Source organism: Mycetomoellerius zeteki, unplaced genomic scaffold (assembly GCF_001594055.1).
Source record: "Mycetomoellerius zeteki isolate Tzet28-1 unplaced genomic scaffold, Tzet1.0 scaffold221, whole genome shotgun sequence".
Lineage (NCBI taxonomy): Eukaryota > Metazoa > Arthropoda > Insecta > Hymenoptera > Formicidae > Mycetomoellerius > Mycetomoellerius zeteki.
The window spans coordinates 1,748,189-1,758,321 of record NW_017257184.1 but is presented as its reverse complement, the minus strand read 5'-3'; positions in this window follow the sequence as shown (position 1 = coordinate 1,758,321).

Genomic DNA, 10,133 nt, shown 5'->3' with positions numbered 1-10,133 from the left:
TTCACGTAATATAATATTGTTTCATTTGTTGAAGTTGACACCATATGATTGACTAAGTATAATGTGTAATATATATATGTTACAGTAAAAGCATAAATTTATAGTAAAAGTATAAATTCAATAATTGTATATATTTACTAATAAATGTATATAATTATTTAAGGTTAAAGAAAGTTAAGATTAAAGAAAAACAATAAAATGAATATGTTTATTATAACTAATAAATATATACTTATAAGTATATATTCTTATTTAAACTTTAGTAAAAGCATACTAATTCATATAAATTTTTGCGTGCACATTTTGATTGAAAAATGATTTACGAAATTAAACTATTTTCAATTTAATACTCCTAATTGAAACAATAACAAAGTATTGTACTATAACGTTTTGAACAAAAATATCACAATTGTTGAGTATGTCTAAAATAACTATCTTACACAAAACTTAACAAACAATTATTTTAAAATACGAGAAATAAATAAATATATTATTTAATGAAATATTTTCTATTTATTATATCATAATAAACAAAATATTTTTAATTGCATATATATATAATTTGTATACACATTTTAGCCAAATTAGAATAGTAAGTGTATACAGTTACTAGGAAAAATATCAACTGTCTTCTCTTTTGACAATTTTAATTATAAAATTATATATGTATATGTATAAATTTACTAATAAATGTATACAACTACTGATTTTATGCTTTCGCTGTATAACATATATATTGTTTTTTCCTTTTTTTTCTTTTTTACATCCAGCATAGATTCCTTTTTCAAAGATAGCGTGGAATACATATTTGATTTCTTGTAATGTCATTAATAAGTCTATATATTGGCTTCTTGTACTGATTCTTTCACTAAAACGAAATTCAAGGAAATATGTCCTTTAAAATGAATGGATATGTATGTGTCACGTAATATATACATATGTATGTACAGATATTGACATAGCTACAACATTTTCTTCCAAAGTATTGTGCAGCTTCATACTTTTTTTGTTATTTATAGATAATTTTGAAGTTATAATAAATAACATATGTCTTTGCAAGAATGAAAGAATCCAAATAGACAAAGGAGCTAATTAATTCTATTTGCAATATTAAGAAGAAACGATTCTTACAATTTAATATACTTTATACTTTTATGATATTGTTTTTTAATTGATTCCTATATTTATATTTTCTATTTAATGTCAGTATAATTGCATTTATATTTGAACATTATTTAGCTGACTCAATTTGTTAAATACAAATATATTTCGATTGAACAAATACAAATATGAAGATATGTAAAAAATGTATCAGGCATTCCACTTTATCTTTTCACTTTAATTAAAATACATGTTTTTTAATGCGATTAATTAAAGTATAACTTATTTTTATCCGAAATTTTTCATTGTCGAGATTCTGTAAACAAATAGCAACAGATTGCATAAAAATATTTAATACTTGTATTTAATCCACCAGAATGATTCTTTATTTCTGCAAAGTGGCAATTATAGATACTATTCCGAGGTTGATCTCAAAATTGACTAGTACATTATGATTAGAGTGCTATTTGATTGCAATCAATGGCAATTCAATTTTATCTATCTTGCTTTAATTTATTTTGTTAATAAATATTAATTTGTATTGTATAAATTATTGAGAACGCGACATTTAATCGAACATTATTTGATCAAGGCAGGCCATAATTAATTGGTACTTCATTTATTTGTATATTGATTAATGTATCCTAATCTATACATATTGTATCATTATTTAATTATTAGAAATATACAATATTTAAGCACGTATGTCTTTGATAATTTCACTGTACAACAATAAAGAGAAATGTTAATGCTAATTTTTTATTAAAGAGCAATGCTGTGCTTAGTACAATGTAATATTAAAAATCCAATTAAATTAACTATCATTTATAATAGCTTTTACCCAAGATTACCTTTTATAAATGTCATATTTATCATAGAAATATATATATTTTTCAATATATGAGAAATCATACCTATCTACCATATTTTTAATGAAAAATACAAAAGCAAGATATTACGCATAATCCTTTAGTATAAGGCGTAACTATTAAAAATATTAATAATCTGCGATTTAACTTTATTTCAATACTAAGTACAGGTATTGGCTTTGCATATATTATAAATTTGAAAATTGTGATCATGTGTTACCCCAATATCGAAGATACGTGCCTTTTCCTATATAATATTGTGTATTTCAAATATCTCGTTACACGACGATAGATCAATGCACTAATCCTTCCACAGTCATTGCCAATAGCATTTATTAATAATATCTGGTCAACGCAAATAGCATCTACATTTATGTGGCAAATAACTATATTATACGTTTATTAACGAATTATGGCGTATCCTGTAGAGTGGCCTTGGGCTGCTTAAGAATATGTTATCCTACTTGTAACAAATCAGAGAAATTTTATCATCTCTGATTTTTTAAGATATTGATGATTTTTTTATATTCTTCTATATAAAGGATATTTAAAAAATCATATATTTACTTCTATTGTATGATATAAAATATTTCCAATTAACTTTTCATTTACATCTCCTGAGATTGCACAATTAATGTATCCTGATATATTTAGTATTTTGATATAGTATATTTCCAACGAATGTTTAAAATCATCATTACTAGGATTGTTTTTGTATTTGTCACATGTTTATCGATATTCGGATACATAAGTGATATTAGAAAGTTATATATATTATATATAAAAGTAATAAAATGTAATATCTAAGATCATCCAATAAACTAATGTATATGAAAATAAGAAAAGAGAAAATATTGAACAATTAAAGGAGAAAATGAGAGAGAGAGAGAGAGAGAGAGAGAGAAAAGAGACCACGTCATATTAAATATATCAAAACATGAGGTAAAAAGATTTGGTTGCAAATTATATATAAATATAACATGTCTTTAAGTGATTATGCTCTTTGCTGCACTCCAACTACGTGCCCGTCCAAGCATCCGGAAAGGATCCTTAGGATATTCAATTAATTATAGTCAATCCATTTTATTTAAAGAATCTAATTTAGAAATTTTTTTAATTTAGATTTTATGGAGGGCAGTAAACAGCTTATAATATATAAACAAAATAGAGATATTATTTAATAATTTTAAGGAGCAATAATAGTAATAAATTCGCATTAATAAATATGTCAAAAATGTCTTGTATATGTTGTATTAATTTATTTCTAAATCCTTGTATACATAAAAGGAATGTTTTTGCCTGTGCGAAAATATATCTTATAGCGTTCACGATGCATGTAACTCGGTAGGAATGTGTTATGTGTGAATTGGGCTCTTTTTGTACATTTACACAACACATTTATCCTTTGGTACATCGTATCAGAAATCAGAAATTATTTAAGGCAAAGAATCACGATCGCAATTTGCTTAATTTCTCTTAAAAAAAAAAAGAGTTATCTTCTTTTAAACAATAACATTTATATTCCGCGATGAGATTTCATATCAAGGTTACATCCTTATATTTTCATTTATTTTTATAAGAATTTATATGTAATTTTGAAAATATCAATATATGACTTCTATTAGAGATTTTCTAAGCTCATCACATTATAATTTTATGTGTCATAATCAATGTGCAATGGTGACAGGATGGTGATGGTTGTTATACATATGACAATTTGATTAATTTATCATGTTTAGTGTTTGTTAGCAACTGCCTTTGTTTTGTTATTTCAGCCCCATGGACCCATCCGTACCCCCCAAGCACCTAGTAGTGAGGTACGTTGCTACATACCATAATACCACTATCCGTATTCTAATTTCACTCATTCATCCCTTGATTTTTCGTACATCCAACTTTTTGTTGTCGATCATTATCAATGTGTGACGCGTACTTATATTCGTTTAAATAGAATATAATATTTTTGATGCACGTCCGTTGATATCTACGATAATCTTTGTGTAACATAACATGCATATTTTGTAAAGTGATTTAATATTACCCGTCAAAAATATTTTCATATTTTAGATAACTATGCAAACATAAGAATTATATTTTAATTTAAGGTTAAAGCTCTGTGGAAAGAAATATTATTCTAATTATATATAATTATCAACATAAGATAGTATTTGTCTTATATACATGTGTGAAACATACTGGATTGATTCTTGTCATTTTTGCCTAATAACTTTCAACTGACTTATTATTTACATACTTCATCAGTCACATATAAACTATAATATTTTTCTCGTTATCATATATTATCATAAGAATATCCCAAGACTTGATATTATTACAATAGTAACCTAATATATATTCAAGATTGCAACGATTCACATATAACTTTTGTCTTTTTGTGTAACTCACTTTTAAGTGTTCTTTACTATATAAATGTAAATATATGTATGCAACACTAAAATTGTAATTAAATTTATGACATAAATGATTTGCATGTCACGCATGTATGTTATAACTCTCCATAGGGTTTGATTCTGGATGAATTTCCATTTTACATTGTGTTTTACGTTATCTATCGGCAGCTTGCAAAGATTTTAGCACAACGTTATATCTTAGAATCTCTTTTAAGCGGATTAAGAATTTATTTTTGCGCCGCAATCGCAAGCTTGAAGCTTCAATGTTACAACATATCACATTCTGCACAAGATCGACATTTTACATATACTCGATATATTTCATAACTTTTAGTTTGATTCTAATATGCATAAAAACATATTATAATTTCTAATAATAGATAAAAGCAGTACCCATGAGAAATATTCGGATAAATTCGTAAATTATTGCTTTCGTGATGTTGGATATAAAAAATGTGCAAGGTAGAAGTATTCGGAATTTCGCTACATGATTTAGCGAGAACTTTTTTTTTATTGTAGTTGGATTTATACCGCCGTATTAAATTTATTCGTAATTGTAAAACCTGTACCACTGGAATTGCTTTGGATAATTGAACGGGTTTAAGATATCTTTTTGTTACAGCGGAGCTACTACTAACGACGAACAGGTCAAACCGCGCAGTCTACGCTTCACGTGGAGTATGAAGACTACCAGTAGTCGAGATCCTAATGAAATAATGTCCGAGATCCGAAAGGTATTGAAAAAGAGAAGCACATTTGTTACCGAATGTCATGCGATATCGAAGGCGATATATTTCACGAATACAGAGACGAGCCTGTTTACACCTGTCTCTTTTGAGACGGATGATATAATATTTATATATGGGAGACTAGACGCATTATCGTATTATCTTCTTCCAGGTGCTGGATGCCAACAAATGCCAGTACGAACAACGCGAGCGATTTCTGTTGCTGTGCGCGCACGGTGAGGCAGCGACGGACAGCCAAGTACAATGGGAGATCGAGGTCTGCAAGTTGCCACGACTTTCCCTGAACGGAGTACGGTTCAAGCGTATCTCCGGCACGTCAATCGGTTTTAAAAATATTGCCAGCAAAATTGCGAACGAGTCCCGCCAATCGCGCCAACCCATAACGACCTCGTGAGCGTAGCCACCAAGTGGCGGTGGTCACCGAGGAGTTTTACTCTTGTTTCTTCTTCTGGGACTCTGACTCCGAATCCGATACCCAAGAAATATTCGTTTAAACGCGATTCCTCCGTCCCAGTCGACGAACATCATTGTCAGGTGAGAGGGAAGAGAGAGAAAGGTAGAAATCTTCTCACGTGTTTGTCGTCTCCTCTGCGTTGGAGGTACCGCTATTAACGATTCGTCGAAAAAAGTTTGAAACTGTGATCCGTGATGACTAATACGTATTCAAATACTCCCGAGTGCCAAAATGGAGAACTAGATCGGGTCCTCGTAACGCTTTTCGAGCAAGAAAAAGAGATGGAAAGAACGAAAGATAAGAAAGACGGTCCAGCTGACCTGATCAACCGTACAAAGAAGCTGGTATTAGACACAATAATCTATATTTATTAGTTTTGAATTTTTGTTATCGTTAACAATATGTGCATCCGAACGAAAATAATCAGTCATTACAGGTTGATCTGCCTTCCCAATTATCGAACAATTCGTCACATCTGTCATGAAGTATAGCTTCATTTTTAAACAGTATTATGTTTCGTGTTATTCTTGACGTTGAAGGTATCTGCATTCAAATTGATATGTCTCTAGAACGTTGAACACTTATCGCGTATACTATCATAAGATGTTGAAAGATTAAAGTAGAATCGATTCAATCGGATTGTTAAATGTGCCTAATAAAACATTTCTCATCTATTTTGTTTTTCATGGCGACAGCGTTCCTTATACAATAAAATAACGCGATTGTATGGAAGATAAAAGAAGCAATACATCTACAACGTCAAGAAATTTCTCTGTAACTTCCTGTTTTTCTCCTATCTTATATATCTTGTATGTAAAATTTTACTAATGAAGATTTTGCCTGTAAATAATTTGACAAATTTACAGAACCGAGAGACATGTGTTGCGTTCTGTATCGACAAGAATCTATCATCGTTTATAATGCATTAGCGCCGTGAACGAATAATGAATTGAATTATTTTAATGTTGCACAATATGCAACTGTTTATTTTTTTCGAACGTTTTTATGATATACTTTATCTTTTTTTATCTATAGCATAAGTTTGAAAATACGCAGCACTATAGACATTAGCCAATTATGATTAAAACGTGTAATAATTATTGTTATTAATACTTTTATTTTTATCATAGACGACGAGAGTTTTATATATATATATACATGTATATGTATATATATACATACGTATGTGTATATATGTGTATATATATATATAGTATACATAATACTATAAAGGTAGAAGCAGAGAAATTATTAACATAATTTAGAAATACCGTCGAGTTATTACTCGTGTTTCATGTGATTAATACACACAATTCATCATTCTAAAAATTGAAATTACATAAATCTAAACTACATCAGTAATAACAAGATCTGTTATTTCTACGAGAAATATGATAATACAATTAAATTTAAGTATTATAATTGGCTATATTGTACTATTTAATCCTTTCATTCAGAAGTATATTTGCAGTTGAATGAAATAAAATTAGGGATTACCGTAAACCATAGAAGAGCGAACTAGAGACTTGGTGTATATAGTATATATTACGAAGGTACTAAAAATTAATGAGAAGAGAGAATAAATCGAGAGAGAGAGAGAGAGAGAGAGAACTTCACACACCAAAATCATAAAATACACTTTAAAACTCAAGTATCGCAAACTTTTTATATTTGCCTAAGATTAATGAAGTATGTTATTAAAATAGGCAATGATTAATTTATTTACATACTATAAACTCAATGATTTTTCACATTTCTAACACTTGCTACACTGAAAAATACAGAATAACTTCAGCGCGCCAGCACGACGTACGATCGTGATACGTCGTGTTGCGGATCATGAAACGACTGATAGCAACTAAGTATCGGCGCCAATTGTCTGTTATTGAACATCTTGACAAAAATTCTAAGTAAATGATTAACGCAGCACTGGCATCGGGACTTATCTTCTTTATGCATAACCATACCAGTTTCGTGTCATCGGATTACTCCATGAACCAATAAGCGAGATAATGTAACATAACGATATAGTAATAATATTATCGATTTACATTTTAAGGAGAGACAATTTAGATGCAAACATTCACACACTCCTCTAAAAGAGAGAAAGAGATATATATATATATCCAATCACTTTTAAGGAATTAGACTGGAGGATAATAATCGTTTTCTTTTTTTCGTTTGTTCCTACGTCAATCAGAATTAGTATCCTGAGTACAATATTGAACATTATTATTATCATGTAAAATAAAAAGAAAAGGATTGTAATCCAGAGCGGCCGTTGTAAATGACTCTATAAAGATATACACATACAATACCATAAATAGGGATGATTATTATCATTATTATTATTATTATTATTATTATTATTATTATTAATGTTAACGTAAGGTCCTTCAGGTAGCATTAATAATACACATCCCCGACATATAGACGAATTAATTATCGTAATCTATACATAAATTCACCCTTCGTCGGCTTGCTTTACGAAATAAATGTATAAATTAACGATCGATGCATAAGTGAAAAAGAAGATATAAATCTAAAGACATTCATAATTTTAACGCGTGAGAAGGATTCAAGTGACAATTAGAATCGCGGAGCTACACGGGCGACGCTTAGAGTCAAATTTGGCGTAATGCCGGGGGAGTTTTCTTGTGATTTTTTTTTTGTATGTAAGTGCCGCGAAAGAACATATTGCTCCCACGGTAGTCGCCCGCGTGGCTGCGCGCGACAACCATTCGACACGCACATAACACACGTACGTGAATTACATACATAGACACGTCGGTCTCTGTAGATAGGTACATACATATACAGCTTTGCTAAGTGTTTTCTGGTGATCGGTATCTAGCCAAAATGTAGCAAAACGTTTATAATAAAATGGTAACACGCATTGTTTCCCAATTTAGATTCCTGTCAAACGTGCGAATTCATGTCACATGATCGAGTCGTCGAACATTTTCTTTTCTTTCTTTCGACAAAGTTGTGAAGAGAGAGGGTGAACGCATTCCTTTCTGATACTGTCAATTAATGTGTATGTGTACATATAATTATGATGTATAAATACGGAAAATATTTCACTCAAGAAGCAGAACCTGTTGGTTATCACGTCTGATTATACGCTTCTTAGAGTTAGACGAATTTGTTACGACAGACATGTCTAGTCGTGAAGTTTTTAACATTGTAAGTTTCGCTTCTATACATTTGAGCTAGAAAGGAGGGTACAACTTTTTCCATGACAGTTCGAGGATCGTTTTATATCTACATTTTCTTATATATTTTTTTCATGGAAAATTATCACAATAATGACACTACACTCAAGGAAAAATTGATATATCATGTATGTGTATGAAATAAAGTTAATAAAATCCTTATATACATCATTATGAAATCGTTATCATCTATTTCAATCATTTAAAAACTAATTCAGAATTAGATCAACAAATCTTTAAATTAGTTTTTAAATGCTTGAAGCACATATATATATATATATATAAAACTCAGTGATTTCGTAAGAGTTTATTATTTATTTTATCGTACCAATTTTTTCTCAAGTGTTATTATAATAATTTTCAGTTTCCATGAAGAAAGATACATTAGAAAATTTAAAAATATAATTATGCTTGAACGAAAAAGTGAAAGTTGTATCCTTCTTTGCAAATGTACAAAAATCAGATGATTATTCAAGAAAGGAAATAAATAAGTATTGTATTGGGTTCTAAATATCGCTAATACAATATTAAAATGTTATAAAATAAAATTACATTCCTTTGAACTCGAAGACCATTGCTTGCGAGTAAAAGAAGAATATATTTCGAGAAATATTCGTTAAGTCGCACAAAGGGACAAGTATGTTTTCAAAATTTATTTCCACCTGTATGATACATCTTGTCAAAATTTTACAGCGAATTAAGTAAATTTTCGTTGCTTGGTTCAATTATAAAAATTATTTTTAATTAAAAATGTATATATATGTGTATTAGATGATTAATTTTAAATTAATAATTAGCTATCGCTTTTAAAATTGCAATTCTATTTTTAATGCTGATGAAAAGGAATATTCAATTAGTTTCATCACGTGACTAAAATCATTGTTCAAGATTGAAATTATATACTGGAAATTAGATGAGATTGGTATTTCAGTCGGTTCTTATATTTAAGACCGTCTTAAGATGTCTTAAGATGAATCAATCAGAAAGCCATATTAACATCTTAAGAACGGATTATAAGTCTGTTCACGTTACTTGCACTTTTTTTTATTTATGATTTTCCATTTTTTTCTCTTCAATGTCCGAATATACTTATCTTGGTTTAAATACAAAAATTTTTTGGAAATTTCACACGCAAACAATCTTAGGCCGGAATCAGACTACGCATTGAAGATTGAGGTTGAAGATTGAAGATTGAAATTTAACCAATAAGGACAAAGGAATTTTAGCTCCTATTGTTTTGATTGGTCAAATTTCAATCTTTCAATCTTCAATCACAATCTTCAATGCGTAGTCTGATTCCGGCTTTATGAATACCAATCTGAATTTTAAATTTC